This window comes from Chlorocebus sabaeus, chromosome 16, assembly GCF_047675955.1.
Source record: "Chlorocebus sabaeus isolate Y175 chromosome 16, mChlSab1.0.hap1, whole genome shotgun sequence".
In the NCBI taxonomy this organism is placed as follows: domain Eukaryota; kingdom Metazoa; phylum Chordata; class Mammalia; order Primates; family Cercopithecidae; genus Chlorocebus; species Chlorocebus sabaeus.
In genome coordinates this window covers 27,545,971-27,561,996 of record NC_132919.1, presented here as the reverse complement: position 1 = coordinate 27,561,996, position 16,026 = coordinate 27,545,971, and the positions used below count along the sequence as shown (strand labels likewise).

The 16,026-nt window shown below is 43.5% G+C and overlaps 1 pseudogene; it reads left to right on the top strand.

Moving 5' to 3' along the window:
* Positions 1-1,087: 1,087 nt before the first annotated feature.
* On the top strand, positions 1,088-1,484 carry LOC119621944 (large ribosomal subunit protein eL33 pseudogene; annotated as a pseudogene).
* The last annotated feature ends 14,542 nt before the right edge of the window (positions 1,485-16,026 follow it).

The following is a 16,026-nucleotide window of genomic DNA, read 5'->3' as shown; positions in this document are numbered from 1 at the left end:
GCAAGCTCCGCCTCCCGGGTTTAGGCCATTCTCCTGCCTCAGCCTCCCGAGTAGCTGGGACTACAGTCGCCCGCCACCTCACACGGCTAGGTTTTTGTGTTTTTTAGTAGAGACGGGGTTTCACCGTGTTAGCCAGGATGGTCTCAATCTCCTGACCTCGTGATCCGCCCATCTCAGCCTCCCAAAGTGCTGGGATTACAGGCTTGAGCCACCGCGCCCGGCTCTCCGTCCATTTTCAATCTTCTATCTGTCCTCCACCTCCCCTACCCACCCTTCTCTCCTCTCCACTCTCTTCCCTTCCCCATCCTACCACCCTCCCACTCTACTTTTCTGCCACGGCTCTTTCTGGTCTCTATTCTTTTCCATTGATCTATTTGTCTGTTCTCTCAGCAATACTACACTGTCTCAATTACCGTAGCTTTATAGTAAGTCTTGAAGTCAGGTAATATCAGTCCTCTGACTTTGTCAGTCTTCTAACTTTGCCTTCTCCTTCAGTATTGTGTTGACTATAGAATTAGTTTGTTGATATCCACACAATCATTTGCTGGGATTTCGATTGGGATTATATTGAAATCTATAGATCAAGCTGTGAAGAACTGATGTCTTTTAAGTTTTCCTACCTACAATCATTGAATATCTCCATTTATTTGGTTCTTCTTTGATTTTTTAAAATCAGAGTTTTTAGTTTTCCTCCTAGATCTTAAACGTATTTTGTTAGATTTACATCAAAATATAGGCCAGGTGCGATGGTGTATGCCTGTAATCCCAGCACTTTGGTAGGCCAAGGCAGGTGGATTGCTTGAGGTTAGGTGTTGGAGACCAGCCTGACAAACATGGTGAAACCCTGTCTCTACTAAAAATACAAAAAAAAAAAAAAAAAAAAAAAAAAATTAGCCAGGTGTGGTGGCAGGTGCTTGTCATCGCAGCTACTCAGGTGACTGAGGCAGAAGAATCACTTGATCCCAGGAGGCGGAGATTGTAGTGAGCCAAGATTGCACCACTGAACTCCAGCTTGGGCAGCAGAGCAAGACTCTGTCTTAAAAGAAAAAAAAAAAGATTTATATCAAAATATTTCATTTTGTTTTTTCCCACCATCTTGGATCCTGCTGGGAACAAATCTTCTAAAAGAAGATATGTCTGGAAGGCTGTGGTCCAAAGCCATTTTTGCTGGCTATAAGCAGAGTCTCCAGAACCAAAGAGCGCATACAGTTTTTCTTAAAATTGAAGGTGTTTATGCCCGAGATGAAATAGAATTCTATTTGGGCAAGAGATGTGCTTATGTATACAAAGCAAAGAACAACAAAGTGACTCCTGGCGGCAAACCAAACCAAACAAGAGTAATCTGGGGAAAGGTAACTCGGGCCCACAGAAACAGTGGCATGGTTCATGCCAAATCCCGAAGCAATCTTCCTGCTAAGGCTATTGGACACAGAATCCAAGTGATGCTGTACCCTCATGCTGTACCCCTCAAGGATTTAAACTAATGAAAAGTCAATGAATAAAAGTGGATTTGTGCTCTTGTAAAAAAACATTTCAGGCCGGGCTTGGTGGCTCACACCTGTAATCCCAGCACTTTGGGAGGCCAGGGCGGTGAAACCCTGTCTCTACTAAAAATACAAAATTAGCTGGGTGTGGTGGTGCATGCCTGTAATCCCAGCTACTTGGCAGACTGAGGCAGGAGAATCGCTTGAGCTCAGTAGACAGAGGTTGCAGTGAGCTGAGATCGTGCCAGTGCACTCCAGCTTGGGCAACAAGACTGAAACTCCATATGAGAGAAAAAAATCATTTTGGAGGGTGCCTAATGTAAATGAAATTGTGTTTTCTTTCCTTCTTTTTTTTTTTTCTGAGACGGAGTCTTGCTCTGTTGCCAGGCTGGAGTGCAGTGGTGCGATCTCGGTTCACTGCAACCTCCACCTCCTGAGTTCAAGCAGTTCTCCTGCCTCAGCCTCCCAAGTAGCTGGGACTACAGGTGCATGCCACCATGCCCAGCTAATTTTTTGTATTCTAGTAGAGACAGGGTTTCACCATGTTGGCCAGGATGGTCTCGATCTCCTGACCTTGTGATCCGCCCACCTCAGCCTCCCAAAGTGCTGGGATTACAGGTGTCAGCCATGGCGCCCAGCCTGTGCTTGCTTTTAATTTCAAATTCCACTTGTTCATTGCTGATATATAGGAAAGCCATTGGCTTTTTTTTTTTTTTTTTTTTTTGAGACAGTGTCACTATGTTGCCCAGGCTGGAATGCAGGGGCTATTCATAGGTGTGATCATCATGCACTGCACCCTTTTTTTTTTTTTTTTGAGATGGGGGTCTCACTCTGTTGCCCAGGCTGAAATGCAGTGGTGTAATCTCAGTTCACTGCAACCTTCGCCTCCCAGGCTCAGGTGATCCTCCTGCTTTAGTCTCCGAAGAAGCTGGGACTATAGGAGCACACTAACACATCCAGCTAATTTTCATATATTTTGTAGAGACGGGATTTCACTGTGTTGCCCAGGTTGGTCTCAAACTCCTGGACTCAAGTGATCTGTGCTCCTCAGCCTCCCAAAGTGCTGGGATTACAGGCATGAGCCACTGCATGGAGCCTACTGCAGCCTTGAACTCCTGGGCTCAAGTGATCCTCCTGCCTCTGCCTCCCATGTAGCTGTGACTATAGGCTCGTGCCACTGCAACTGGCTGACTTTTGTATACTAACCTTGCACCCTGCAACTATCATCACTTGCTATAATTGCTTATTAGTTCCAAGTTTGTTTTTTTTTTTGTCGTCATTTATTTCCAGTTTTCTACATAATCATGTCATCTGTGACAAAGATGATTTTATTTCATCCTTCCCTTTACTATGTTTTAATTAGGTTGTCTTTTTATTATTGAGTTTTAAGACTCTTTAGATATTTTAAATATAAATCCCTTTTAAGATATATGATTTGCATGGCCGGGTGCAGTGGCTCATGACTGTAATCCCAGCACTTTGGAAGGCTGAGGTGGGTGGATCACCTGAGGCCAGGAATTTGAGACCAGCCTGGCTAACATGAGGAAACCCTATCTCTACTAAAGATACAAAAATTAGCCGAGTGTGGTAGTGCATGATTGTAATTCCAGCTACTCAAGTGGCTGAGGAGAATCACTTGAACTGGGGAGGTGGAGGTTGCAGTGAGCTGAGATTGCACCACTGCACTCCAGCCTGGGCAACAGGGTAAGACTCTGTCTCAAAAAAAAAAAAAAAAAAAAGTGATTTGCAGATATTTTCTCCTATTTTGAGAGGTGTCTTTACTTTCCAGAGGCCTTTAATTGAAGAACAAAAGTTTTTAATTTTGATGAAATTCACTTTATTTATTTTGCTGCTTTGTGCTTTTAGGTTCATATCTAAGAAGATTTTAACTAACTCAAGTTCCTAAAGACGTATTTCTATATTTTCTTCTAAGATTTTTATTGTTTTAGTTGTCCTGGCACCATTTGTTGGAAAGGTTTTTCTTTTCCCCATTGAATTATCTTGGCACATTTGTTGAAAAGCAATTGACCATAAATGCGAGAGTTTATTTCTGTACTTATAAGAACCGATCATACTTTTTTTTTTTTTTTTGAGACAGTCTCGAGACAGTCTCACTCTGTCATTCAGGCTGGAGTGCAGCAGCGTGATCTCAGCTCACTGCAACCTCTCCCTCCCAGGTTCAAGTGATTCTTCTTGCTTCAGCCTCCCAAGTAGCTGGGATTACAGGTACCTGTCACTACACCTGGCTAATTTTTGTATTTTTGGTAGAGATGGGGTTTTGCCATGTTGGCAGGGCTGTTCTCAAACTTCTGACCTCAGGTGATCCATCCGCCTCGGCCTCCCAAAGTGCTGGGATTACAGGTGCAAGCCACTGTGCCCGGCCCATACTTATTCTTAAGCAGCAGCTCAGGAACCTTTCCAACTTCCCTTTCTTCCATTTACGAACCGACTTAGGTGCTCCTTATGTTCTGCTCCATGGCACCCAGTGCTTACCTGTATTATAGTACTTCATTATCATGGCATGGTTGCTGCTTATTGTCTACCTAACTATGAAACTGCAAATTCTTCGAAGGATTTGCCTTGTCCGCCTTTGAATCCTTCCAGTCTATCACAGGTCTAGTCATTAACAAAGTTGTTTTTTGTTTGTTTGTTTCAAAACATAGTTTCACTCTGTTGCCCAGGTTAGAGTGCAGGGCACGATCTTGACTTACTGCAACTTCTACCTCCCAGGTTCAAGTGATTCTTGTGCCTCAGCCTCCTTATTAGCTGGGATATAGGTGCGCAACACTACACCCAGTTAATTTTTGTATTTTTAGTAGAGATGGGGTCTTACCATGTTGGCCAGGCTGGTCTCAAACTACTGACCTCAAGCAATCTGCTCTCCTTTACTTCCCAAACTGTTGGGATTATAGGCGTGAGCCACTGAACCTGGCCCTCATGTCTATTGAATTTAAAAATAAATTTTAGCTGGGCATGGTGGCTCACGCCTACAATCTCAGCACTTTGGGAGGCTGAGATGGGCAGATCGCTTGAGTCGGGAGTTCAAGACCAGCCTGAGTAATATGGCGAAATCCCATCTCTACAAAAAGATTAGCCAGGGATGGTGGCACATTCTTGTAGTCCCAGATACTCCCAGATTCTTGGGAAGCTGAGGTGGGAGGATTGCTTGGGCCCAGGAGGTCGAGGCTGCAGTGAATCGTGATTGTGCCACTGCACTCCAGCCTTGGGGGACAGAGTAAGATCTTATTTCAAAAAAAAAAAAAAAAAAGGAAAGAAAAATATAAGTTATATAGCATATCTTTATTTTATAATTTTATAAATACGTTATAAAAATATTTATTTGATATCAAATATTCAAGTAAGAATGCAATCTGTTATTATTCATATGAAATAATATAGACCACTTCATGGCAATCTCCTAGAATTATAGGAATTGCTAATCAACTAACGTCAATAAACAATAATTTATTGAGCATTTACTATGTAAAACCTGATGTGCTAGGTGCTGAATAGAATATTAGTTTTAAATTTATATAGCAGTACCTGCTATCAAGAAACTTACAGACTAAGTTAGAAAATAAGAGAATAATCCAGTGCAATCGTGATAAGAATAAGACATCTTTTATTTCTAGCCTTACCGTGACTCTCTCATTCATGGCTTCCTCTGCCTTCTTTGATCTTTAAGGAGGAAAATAAAATATCTAGGAGGTAAATCTGAAACACAACCAGCTTCTCAGGGGGGTTCTCTGAAGTAGATATGAACTGTTTGTTGTTAGTTTGTTTTCTGAGAGAGTCTCTCTCTGTCTCCCAAGCTGGAGTAGAGCAGCACAATCACAGCTCACTGCAACCTCTACCTCCCAGGTTCAAGCAATTCTCGTGCCACAGCCTCCAGAGTAGCTGAGATTACAGGCCTGCACCACCACTCCCAGCTAGTTTTTGTATTTCTTTTTTTTCTTTTTGCGATGGAGTCTCACTCTGTCACCCTGACTGGAGTGCAGTGACGCAGTCTCAGCTCACTGCAACCTCCGCCTTCCGGGTTCAAGCGATTCTCCTGACTTGGTCTCCCAAGTAGCTGGGATTACAGGCACCTGCCACCACACCTCGCTAATTTTTTTGTATTTTTAGTAGATACAGGGTTTCACCATGTTGGCCAGGCTGGTTTCGAACTCCTGACCTCAAGTGATCCACCCGCCTCTGCCTCCCAAAGTGCGGGGATTACAGGCATGAGTCACTGTGCCAGGCCTAATTTTTGTATTTTTAGTGGAGACGGGTTTTGCTATGTTGGCCAGACTGGTCTTGAACTCCTGGACTCAAGCGATCTACCTGCCTCGGCCTCCCAAAGTGCTGGGATTATAGGCGTGAGCCACTGTGCCCAGCCATGAACTGTTTTAAGCCACTATTTAATATCACCTCGACCCAGACCTCTGGAGCAAGCTGAAACAAGGCTAGAGCTTGTTTCGGTGAAGTTGTTTCCCAGCATTTACTTAAGCAGGCACTAAATCTTAAAATTTCCATCTTATCCACAAAATAGGATATTTGCAAATTTTATATTGAATAATGAATTAATATTCTGAATCCATGAAGAACTATACAAGTCAACCAGTTGTGGTGGCTCATGCCTGTAATTATAGCACTTTGGAAGGCAGAGATGGGTGGATCACTTGAGCCCAGGAGTTGGAGATTAGCCTGGGCAACATGACAAAACCCCATCTCTACAAAAAGTATAAAAGTTAGCTGGGCATGGTGGCATGTGCTTGGTGCCCCAGCTACTCAGGAGGCTGAGGTGGGAGGATCACTTGAGCGAGGGAGGTGGAGGCTGCAGTGAGTCTTGATCACGCCACTATACTCTAGCCTGGGTGACAGAGTGAAATCCTGTCTCAAAAAAACAAAACAAAACAAAACAAAAAACTATAATGAGATACTGTTTCACACCCATCAGGATGGCTATTAACAAAAAACAGAAAACAAGAAATATTGGTGAGATTGTAGAGAAATTGGAACCCTCATACATTACTGGTGGGAAAGTAGAATGGTATGAGACTATGAAAAATAGTAAGGCAGCTCCTCAAAAACATAAATATAAACTAAGCTTGTTGGCTGGGCGCAGTGAGTGGCTCATGCCTGTAATCCCAGCACTTTGGGAGGCTGAGGCGAACAGATGTCTTGAGGCCAGGAGTTCAAGACCAGCCTGGCCAATATGGTGAAAAAAAAAAAAAAAATACAACTCTACAAAAAAAACAAAAACCAAAAATTAGCCAGGTGTGATGGCATGCACCTCTAATCCCAGTTACTTGGAAGGCTGAGGCAGGAGAATCGCTTGAACCCGGGAGGCAGAGGTTGCAGTAAACCGAGATTGTGCCCTGCACTCCAACCTGGGACAAGAGCAAGACTCCATCTCAAGAAAAACAAAACAAAACAAAAACACACAAAACTTGATGGCCTCCACTACTTTAAAATGAAATCTAAGTTTCCTTATATGATTCCAAGCAACTACATGATTATGTCTTTGCCTGTGTCTCCAATCTCATCATATGTCACTCCCCTCCTCACCCATTACCTTCGGCCACTATGGTCCCATTGTTTGTGCTGCTGTCCACTTTCCTGCCTGGAATATACTTCACTAGTGTTGAAGGTTTATTTTTGTCTTGTCTTTTAGGTCTCAGCTCATGTCATTCACTCAAAGAGGCACCCCTTTAACACAGTAGTTCTCAAGTAGGGGTAATTTTGATCCCCAGAGATTTGACAACGTCTAGAAAGATTTTTTGATAGTCACAACTCTAGGGATTATTTGTTACTGGCCTGTAGTAGTTAGAGGCCACTGCATGCCTCTAGGGATATTACTAAATATCCTACAGTACACAGGACAGCCTCTTGCAAGAAAGAATTATCTAGCCCAAAATGTCCATAGTGCAGAGGTCGGGAAATCCTACACACAATACTTTAGCATCCTACTTAAAATGACTCTATTTCATTGACCTGTGTATTTCTTCACAATGTGAATTTATTTATTTTTGTATTTGTTGATTCTCTACTTGTTCCACTACAATGTAAGTTTCTCTTTTTTTTTTTCCAAGATGGAATCCTGCCTCTGCTTCCCTAAGTGCTGGGATTACAGGTGTGAGCCACCATGCCCAGCCTCAATGTAAGTTTCATGGCTAGGCGCGGTGGCTCAAGCCTGTAATCCCAGCACTTTGGGAGGCTGAGGTGGGTGGATCACCTGAGGTCAGGAGTTCGAGACCAGCCTGGGCAACATGGTGAAACCCCATTTCTACTAACAATACAAAAATTAGCTGGGTGTGGTGGTGCATGCCTGTGATCCCAGCTACTCGGGAGGCTGAGGCAGGAAAATTGCCTGAACCAGGGAGGCGGAGGTTGCCGTGAGCCCAGGTCGCGCCACTGCACTCCAGCCTGGGTAACAGACTGAGACTCCATCTAAAAAGAAAAAAAGAAAAAAAAATTGGCTTGATCACTACTGAATGAATGAATGAATGAATGAATACCATACAGCTGTAATTGCTCAACATACTTTTCCCATTAAAGCTCTAGTTTACAAGTTGATTAACTTCATTTCCCCAAAAAGCATCTATTTTTATTCATTACTTTAACCAATGTTTTTGGAGCACCAATTATGTGCCAAGCAATGAACTAGGTGCTGGGTGGATAATGGGGAACAAGAAGTAGCCCTTGGTCCCAAAGAGCTTATAAGTCAAAAGTTAATTGGGGAGGGATACACCTAATTAAAAGGCCACTTATAATTTGGGGTGCTCAAGGAGAAAACATGGTCTCTGCTCTCAAGGTGCTTATTTGTTCTGGGGGTGGCAGGGTGTGATGAAAGATGCACATAAGCAACCACGAATGCCAGAAAAGCACACAAATAGGAGAAGGAAGATCTCTACCAGTTATAGAATCAGAGAAGGCTTTGTGGAAGAGGCGCTATTTGGTTTGAGACATATAGGAAGATAGATGAGAGTTTAATAAAATAGAAGGAGGAAATGGAGAGAAGGGGAGAGGGCATTCCAGGCAGAAAGAATGGCAAGAGCCAAGACACAGAAATGTGTGTGCCAGGAACAATAGACGTGTTTGGCTAAGGCACAGGAGACCAGTGAGAGCTTAGGCTAGAAACAGAGACTGGGCCCAAACTGGGTCAGTTGAATAAGAATACAAATGACCCAAATCTTGCCCATATTTCCTATAATTTAGAGCAGTATTTTCCTCATGTACACAGGGAAAGGGAGGCTTAGAGAAATTTGGTGACTCAGCTAGTCATTAGTAGACCAGTGTGGCTTTGATTGTCAGGAGTTTGAAAAGGTTCCTAGCTTAGCATACTTCCCAGGAACTCAATATGACAACACCCGTAAAGGGACAGAGTTCATGATATATAGTAAAGACACTTCCTGTTCCAGTGTATGAACAAACAAAGTACTGCCAGATTTTATTTTGGAGGCAGGGGAAATGGCTCAGAGAGAGTACTTTTCCTTTTGTCCCAAGATATGGTAGGAATGGGTGTATACTAATGAAGGAAGGATGAGGAAGCAGGAGGGGGACCGAAGAACAGAAAGGTCAGTTTGTTTGATAAACAAGCTATGTTGAAGTATTTATTTGCAAAATTTCAGTTGCCATAGCAATTGGATGCTGCTCTTTCCACCGTTCCTCCTTTTATCCTTTGCATGGCCTTTAAAGTGCTTTCCCAGGCAGACGTAGTCCTTGCCGTTTATTTTAAAGAAGATTTTGGAACATTTCTTTCCATCTGCTTTTCCTTTTCTCTTTGTGACGTCTGGTCCAGCCATTCATCTGGGAAAAGCTGGATGGCACCGGCCATTTCAGGAGCAGGACATTAGGATCAAAGGGACACTACCAAGACTGGTCTGAGTTGAAATGACTGGTTGCTGACTTCTAGAGCATCCCAGGATGTAAATAAGTGATAAGTGTAGGGATTAAGCAAGGTGTAGAATGTCTTTTTTTTTTTTTTTTTTTTTGAGACAGAGTTTCACTCGTTGCTTAGGCTGGAGTGCAATGATGCGATCTGGGCTCACCGCAACCTCTGCCTCCCAGGTTCAAGCAATTCTCCTGCCTCAGCCTCCCGAATAGCTGGGAGTACAGGCATGCACCATCATGCCCGGCGAATTTTGTATTTTTAGTAGAAATGGGGTTCCTCCATGTTGAGGCTGGTCTCAAACTCCTGACCTCAGGTTATCTGCCCGCCTCAGCCTCACAAAGTGCTGGGATTATAGGTGTGAGCCACCACGCCCGGCCTAGAATGGCTTTTTAAAACCCATGCAGGTTATAAACAGTATAGTCAAGGTCGGGTGTGGTGGCTCATGCCTGCAATCCCAGCACTTTGGGAGGCCAAGGTGGGTGGATCACTTGAGGTCAGGAGTTTGAGATCAGCCTGGCCAACATGGTGAAACCCCATCTCTACTAAAACTATGAAAATTAGACTGGGTGTGGTGGTTCATGCCTGTAATCCCAGCACTTTGGGGGGCCTAGGAGGGCGGATCACGAGGTCAGGAGATTGAGACCATCCTGGCTAATACGATGAAACCCCGTCTCTACTAAAAATACAAAAACTTAGCTGAGCGTGGTGGCATATGCCTGTAGTCACAGTTACTTGGGAGGCTGAGGCAGGAGAATCGCTTGAGCCTAGGAGGCGGAGGTTGCAGTGAGCCGAGTTTGCACCACTGCACTCCAGCCTGGTGACAGAGTGAGACCCCATCTCAAAAAAAAAAAAAAAAAAAATTAGCCAGGTATGGTGACAGGCACCTGTAATCCCAGCTAGTTGGGAGGCTGAGGCAGGAGAATTGCCTGAACTCAGGAGGCAGAGGTTGCAGTAGCTGACATTGTGCCACTGCACTCCAGCCTGGGAAACAGAGCAAGACTCCACGTCAAAAAAATCCAAAAACCAAAAAACAGTATAGTCAAAATTCTCTGAACTCAGGGTGAGAATTTCCCCTTGTCAGGAGAGGGCAACAATGATTACGAGTATATCTTATCCCACTGAGTCCTCACAACAACTCTGTGTGCCTATCATAGCTAATGTTTACCGAGCACTTACTTTTTTGTGCCAAACACTTTTCAGACTGTGTGCCATCTCATCGAAGTCTTCACAAACACTTTTGCTGTGGATTTTTATTACCTTTATTTCAAAATGGAAGAAAAGAACATAAAGTTAATAATTATTGAACATGTGATATGTGCCAAGGCATTGTGATAAGCACTTGATACGCATTTTCCCATGATAAACCTTGGAAGTAGGTCTGCCTTTTTTTTTTTTTTTTTAAGATGGAATCTTGTCCTGTCACCCAGTGGTGCAATCTCGGCTTACTGCAACCTCCACCTCCTGGCAGTGATTCTCCTGCCTCAGCCTCCCGTGTAGCTGGGATTACAGGCGCACACCACCCCACCCGGCTAATTTTTGTATTTTTAGTGGAGATGCGGTTTTGCTATGTTGGCCAGGCCAGTCTTGAACTCCTGACCTCAAGTGGTCCACCCGCCTTGGCCTCCCAAAGCGCTGGGATTACAGGTGTGAGCCACCACGCCCTGCCTGGTCTGTATTATTTTTTATTTTTTATTTGTTTTTAGAGACAGCATCTTGCTCTGTCACCTAGGTTAGAGTGCAGTGGTGTGATCATATCTCAATGCAGCCTCAGGCTCCTGGCTCAAGCAATCCTCCTGCCTCAGCCTCTGGAGTAGCTAGGACTAGAGGCATGTGCCACCACGCCTGGCTAATGTTTTAAAATTTTGTCCTAGAGACATGGTGTCACTATGTTGTGCAGGCTGGTCTCAAACTTCTTAGCTCAGGCAATCCTTCTGCCTTGGCCTCACAAAGTGCTGGGATTACAGGTGTGAACCATTGCACCTGGCCTGGTCTGTATTTTACTGTGCTCAGCCTAGGTCTGTATTTTATTGAGAGCAAATAGTTTGCTCAAGTCTACATAAGTAAGAAGAAAAAAAAGCAGGATTGAAAGCTGGTCTCTCTAATTACAAAGCTCATGAGCTTAAGCAATCCAAAAATAGAAATGGAAGTTCAGAGAGTTTAAGGGACTTGCTCAAGATTACACAGCCCACAGTTGAAGAATGATATCTGAATCCAGGTTTGTCTGATTCCAAAATTGAAATGCTAACATTTTCTGGTAAGAAAAATAATGAAAAATAATTTGTCCTCTGATTTGGAGCTAAGTCCGAAAGTAGAGCAATCTAACTGGGCTTTATTTCATTGTACTCTTTAGATATAGCTCCCCTGAAGTTAGTGTGTAAATCACTAGCCAGACTTTTTGATATCTGCCTACTACACTATAAACTTGCAGAACAAATGGTTCTTATTATAAACCTGTGTATCACCTAGTTAGGGGAACGAGGCATTTAAAAAGGAGAGGAGGAAGGGATGAGGCAGGCAGACACATAGGAAGAGAAGAAGAAAGTGAGGGGATAAAAATAGTAGTACAAGAGAAGAAATAAGATATAATATTCACTTTTTTTTAGTAGATAGGGTCTTGCTATGTTGCCCCGACTGGACTTGAACTCCTGGGCTCAAGCAATCTTCCTGCCTTGGCCTTGGGACTTGAGTTGGGACTACAGGTGCATGCCACTGCTGGCTGGAGTGCTTACTTTTTTTTTTTGAGATGGAGTCTCACTCTGTCACCCAGGCTGGAGTGCAGTGATGTGATCTCGGCTCACTGCAACCTCTGCCTCCCGGTTTCCAGTAATTCTCGTGCCGCAGCCTCCTAAGTAGCTGGGACTATAGGCATGTGCAACCATGGCTTTGCTAATTTTTTATTTTTAGTAGACACGGGGTTTTCCATGTTGGCCAGGCTGGTCTTGAACTCCTGATCTCAAGTGATCAACCCACCTCAGCCTCCCAAAGTGCTGGGATTACATACATGAGCCACTGCGCCTGGCTAGGAGTATTTAATTCTTTAACTTCTAGGGCTAGAGGAGATGAACTTTTACTACCTACATTTTGTGAGTAAAACCAGAGTAGATTTTGCTACTAGCTGGTGACTGTTCTAACTCATTTCTTTTTATTTATTTTTATTTTTATTTATTTTTGAAACAGGGTCTTGCTCTATCACCTAGGCTGGAGTGCAGTGGCATGGTCATGGCTCACTGCAGCCTTGACCTCCTGGGCTCAATTTTTTAAATTTTTTATTTTTTTGTAGAGATGAGGTCCAGGCTGGTCTCGAACTCCTGGGCTCAAGTGATCCCCCCACCTTGGCCTCTCAAAGTGCTGGTATTACACAGATGTGAGCCACAGCTCTCAGCCCTGAATCCTTTTCAAATTTTAATATGAAGATGAATCTCCTGGGAGGATCTTGTTAAATGCAGATTCTGATTCAGTAGGTCTAGGATGTGGAACGAGATTCCTTCCTTCCTTCCTTCCCTCCTTCCCTCCTTCTCTCTCTCTCTTTCTCTCTGTCTCTCTCTCTCTCTTTCAACAGAGTCTCGCTCTATCGCCCAGGCTGGAGTGCAGTGGCACTACCTTGGCTTACTGCAACCTCCACCTCCTGAGTTCAAGCAATTCTCCTGCCTCAGCCTCCCAAGTAGCTGGGATTACATGCGCATGCCACTATGCCCAGCTAATTTTTGTATTTTTAGTAGAGACTAGGTTTTACCATTTTGGCTAGGCTGGTCTCGAACTCCTGACCTCATGTGATCTGCTCGCCTCAGTTTCCCAAAGTGCTGGGATTACAGGCGTAAGCCACTGCACCCGGTCATGTATTTCTGACAGGATCCCAGATGATACTGATAATACGGTCTGTGAAGTAGCAAGACTGTAGCTTAAGTGTTGTGATTTATTTAAATTTGAATGTATAATAGACACTGTCATAGTTTGTTTGGGAAGCTATAGCAAAACACCTGATACTGGGTAATTTATAAAAACCAGAAATTTATTACTCACAGTTCTAGAGGCTTCCCAGCCCAAGATCAAGATGCCAGCAGATTTGACATCTAGCAAGGGGAACTGTTCCTCAGAAATGGCACCTTCTATATGTCCCCACATGGCAGAAGGGCAAAAAACTCCCTCAGGCCTCCTTTATAAGGGTACTAATTCCATTCTCAAGGGCTTTGCCTTTTTTTAAATTCTTTCATTTATTTTTATTTTTTAGAGACAGGATCTCACTCTGTTGCCAAGGCTGGAGTGCAGTGGTGCAATTATAGCTCATTGCAGCCTCAAACTCCTGGGCTCCAGTGATCCTCCCACCTCAGCCTCCTAAGTACCTGGGACTACAAGTATGAGCCACCTTGCCTGGTTAATTTTTAAAAATTTGTATTCATTTATTTATTTATTTTTTCCCAATAGAGTCTTGCTTCATTGCCCAGGCTAGAGTGCAGGGGCATGATCATGGCTCACTGTAGCCTCAACTTCTCGAGTTGACAATTCTCCTGCCTCAACCTTCTGAGTAGCTGAAACTATATGTGCACACCACCATGCCTGGCTAATTTTTGTATTTTTTTGTAGAGACAGAGTTTTGCCATGTTGCCCAGGCTGGTCTCGAACTCTGGGCTCAAGTAATTCACCTGCCTGAGCCCCACAAAGTGCTAGAACTACAGGAATGAGCCACTGTGTTGGGCCTAATTTTTTTGTGTTTTAGATGCAGGGTCTTGCTATGTTGCCCAGCTCATCTTGAACTTCCAGCCTCAAGCCATCTTCCCACCTCAGCCTCCTGAGTCGCTGGGATTATAGGCATGAGTTACCACACCCAGCTCCACCTCTTAATACCATGACCTTAGGGGTAGCATTTCAACATATACTTTTTTTTTTTTTTTTTTGAGACAGAGTCTTGCTCTGTTGCCTAGGCTGGAGTGCAGTGGCGCGATCTCGGTTCATTGCAACCTCCGCCTCCCAGGTTCAAGCGACTCTCCTGCCTCAGCCTCCCCAGTAGCTGAGACTACAGGCGTGTGCCACCATGCCTGGCTAATTTTTTGTATTTTTAGTAGAGACGGGGTTTCACCATGTTAGCCAGGATGGTCTCGATCTCCTGATTTCATGATCTGCCCACCTTGGCCTCCCAAAGTGCTGGGATTACAGGTGTGAGCCACAGCACCCAGCTCCCTCCTCCCATTTTTTTCTTTCTAACAGAATCCCAGTTTTATTAAGATATAGCTATCTGGGTCCTCCCTATCTCCAGGAGGTGAATTTTCATTGGGCTAAGCCAGTCAAGGTTTAGGCATGAGCATGTGATATAATTATATATTATATATATGTATATATAATTACATATATATTATGACTAATGATATATAAAAACAGGTCTGCTGTGGGGAGTGAGAATGTCTTTGGGGAAAGATTTTTCATGCTAGTAATAAGACACCTATAGAAAGAAATGATTCTTCTTCTATTTGTTTTTCTTTTTCTTTTTCTTTTTTTTTTGGGGGGGGGACAGAGTTTCGCTCTTGTTGCCTAGGCTGGAGTACAATGGTGCAATCTTGGCTCACTGCAACCTCCGCCTCCCGGGTTCAAGTGATTCTCCTGTCTCAGTGTCCCAAGTAGCTGGGAGTACAGGCATGCATCACCATGACAGGCTTTTCGTATTTTTAGTAGAGACAAGGTTTCACCATGTTGGCCAGGCTGGCCTCGAACTCCTAACATCAAGTGATACGCCCTCCTCAGCCTCCCAAAGTGTTGAGATTACAGCTGTGAGCCACTGCACCCAGCCTGAGCCTCAATTTTCTAATCCATTAACTGGTAATTCTGATGGCACCTACTTCATAGGGTAACTGTGAGAATCAAGTAAGAAATAAATAGAAAATTCCTTGTATAGCATCTAAGATCTCTTCTGGTAGCTCTTATTAAATAGTAGAAATGTAATACTAAAGTATCACCCACTTATCACCTTATGTAGCTTTCCGTAGAATTTTACTACCATAATTTGTTTAACTAGTTCCTTACTAAAGGGAACTTTTAGAAAGGAACTTACACGAAAACTCTCAGGACTTCAGAAGATAATAGTGGTCAAGTGTATTTGGCTTTGGTGTTGGGCAGATCTGTGTTTAAATCCCATGTCTATCATTTATTATCAGAGTAACTTTGGGTAAGTGACCTTAACCTCTCTCATCTTCAATTTTTTCATCTGGATTATGAAAATCATTAACCTATAATTTATTCTCATAATTTGCAGATTCTGTATTTGTGAATTTGTTTACATGCCAAAATTTATTTGTAATCCCAAAATCAATACTTTTTTGCACTCATTGCTTGACACTACAGAAGAGGAAAGCATTTGAGCTACCCATAATGCATGTCCCTAGCCAAGGTGGAACAAGGCAATGCTTTGCCTTCTTGTTTTAGCTCTCATACTGTAACGAGTGTACTCTTTGTGGTCTATTTAGTGCCATGCTTTTTATATATCTGTGCTTTTTATTGGTGATTTCACTGTTTATTTTTTTTATTTTTTTTTTTTATTTTTTTTTTGAGACGGAGTCTGGCTCTGTCGCCCAGGCTGGAGTGCAGTGTCCGGATCTCAGCTCACTGCAAGCTCCGCCTCCCGGGTTTACGCCATTCTCCTGCCTCAGCCTCCGGAGTAGCTGGGACTACAGGTGCCCG